The sequence below is a fragment of the Ascidiella aspersa genome, chromosome 2 (genome assembly GCF_963924565.1).
Source record: "Ascidiella aspersa chromosome 2, kaAscAspe10.2, whole genome shotgun sequence".
In the NCBI taxonomy this organism is placed as follows: Eukaryota; Metazoa; Chordata; class Ascidiacea; order Phlebobranchia; family Ascidiidae; genus Ascidiella; species Ascidiella aspersa.
Window position 1 is genome coordinate 7709287 of NC_139448.1, and position 2418 is coordinate 7711704.

General features: G+C 33.7%; 1 long non-coding RNA gene across 1 annotated transcript; it reads right to left on the reverse strand.

The window, feature by feature from the left end:
• Window positions 1-1371: 1371 nt before the first annotated feature.
• Window positions 1372-2184, reverse strand: LOC146163366 (uncharacterized). The gene is made up of 4 exons (XR_014494599.1): window positions 2164-2184; window positions 1883-2087; window positions 1579-1621; window positions 1372-1457 (listed from the first exon to the last, which is right to left on the reverse strand). It is a non-coding gene; the product is annotated as an uncharacterized LOC146163366 (long non-coding RNA).
• Window positions 2185-2418: the final 234 nt, after the last annotated feature.

Below are 2418 nucleotides of genomic sequence, written 5' to 3' on the forward strand. Positions count from 1 at the left end.
GGCAATTTAAATTTCTCCTGGAACGTAAATGGCCGGTGCAGAAATGTATGTAGTTTCCTGCAGATCGAACGAAATACAACGCGTTTTTAGTATTTTCAAGCTCGATTTGAAAACTCGTCTATTGAATGGTCTGCGAAAGAGGAGGCTGTGCTAACTTTTGATGTGATATAAATGAATTATTTTTACTTTCTTTCGCTACCAATAGTAATGTCTTGTAAGTTTCCCATCCAAACTTAAACTTCCACATAAAAAACTGCTGAAAATTTGATAAAGATACGTTAGCAAATTAACAAACATCTTCAACCGTTGACAGATTTAATAAAAAAAGTCAATCAAAAACTTACAATGTTAAACAATTATTACAAATGTTGTAATAGCCTCTGTATGCTAAAGTGCTTTTCAGCGAAACTTTCAACTAATCAATTTTATTTTCTTCCATACATTGCTTCCGCCTCTCGAAATCAATACGTTTCTCGACTAAAAAAAACACTTACCATTGAGTCGCAGGTTTCCGTTCAGGCAAGGCCGTTTTGGCGGGCCCCGAGGCTATCGCACCGTAACTGGAAAAGTAGCGACAATAAAGCGATTACGCGGCGCTGCGATACATTCCCGTCGGCTGTAACGCTTGGAAAACACAGTCCAACTTGCGTTGGCCAAGCTCGTGCCATGTAATGCACTGTTTTGACTGCATAAGTTACCTTTGTTTTAGGTTTGACGTAAGCTCCGGATATTTTTGGCCATACATTCTCTTATATGATTTGAAGGATGATAATGACTCCATTTGAAGGGTTAGATCACAGTCGTTGTACGAGTATATGTTTGTCTGTTTCATTCATGCTTCAAAAGTTTCCTAATTTTATTAACTGAATTTGCTTTGAACGATAGAATTGGTATAAATTAAAAACCTTCTAAGAAAATGTATATAGTAAACATTTTTTTATGCAGTTTGATCGCCAACTGAAGAAGTTCAGTTTGTCATAAGTTGTTCGCGCTACACATTTAATGTGTCTGGCCGTTCAATATGTATCGCATCATTTTCTTTAAATGTTTATTCCACGTTTGAATATACAAAAACCGCACACCCTGTCTAGTTTGATATTATTTTCATTCTTTCATATCTGAAGAATATTATTATTTCATTATTTAGTTTTTTTTTTAATTCACATCTGTGCAATAATATTAGCAAATAAATAATTTACTACACCAGCTTATTGGATTTTGTATAAATATATTTTAAATATATAATGATATATTTTGTTATGTAAACTTTATTAGATTATTGTTGAAAAACATTATTGTCGTAGTTATATGTCACAACAAATTTACCCTATCTACCCCAACACGTAAACACAAATACAAGCAATGTCATAGTTTTCTGTTTCTGGTTATTTTTATTGATGATCACATGAATAAACAACGGATCCACGAAGATACTTTGTTTTCACTTCTCGGTGCATCTGAAATTAAATAAGCAAGTATTGAGTGAGACTAATACACTTAATAATTTTGTTATAAAATGATAAAGTTGATATTTATAAACGTAAGGTTGTAATAGGAAAAGTTTTATTTTCTACCCACCTTTGTTTATCACTACTCCTCTTGTTCGAAACAATTTTTTTATCTGAGAAACAAGTTAATTGTGTTAAAGTAGAATATGTTTCTTTACCTCTAAGGCAAGCATGTTTGGTTTACCCAGGAGTCTGGGATTTATATTTAAAGAGATATAAAAATAGCAGTCCACAAGTCGGGCGACCCAAAGTATTTTGCAGCATGTTTTAAACTTAAACGTTTAATGTAATTTAAATTAGCAAAAGTTATAGGGCTAAAAGGAAAAACAACGAGGACAGATATGTCAACAACGCTATTGAAGAATAGATATTACCTGCTTTGGAGTTGTTACCCAATTTCTTTTTACAGGAAGCAATGCATCTGTTGCTGCACCCTCGGCCACTACCAAAACCACCGGACGTTTCTATACAGGATATATAGCATTTGTCAACGCATTCATTTAAGGTCTCGGCTTTTACGCTATGATCAACTAGAAGTAGGAGGCCAAGTAAAAGGGTGGTCATAACAAACTTGTTCATCTGAAAAACATGCAAGATTTTACATAGTTGATTAAAGCGGTTCAACCACTAACACATGTCAATTACTGACACTTACCTTGTTGTTTCAACTTGTCAGTTGTGGCGCCAACTGAGGCATTTCAGCACAATTTAAAGGTTTTAAACAATGAGCTGACCTTTGGTTCGTAGAAGTATGTGGAGAATGGTAGTAACTGATTGACACCCAAGCAGAAAATTAAGTAGAAATACTGCGGATTTGTTTATAGCGGCATTTGAAATCGTTTGTACATTGTACTATTTATTTTTTTTTAAATCTGAATAATATATTCAGCAGATAATTTACTAAAACACA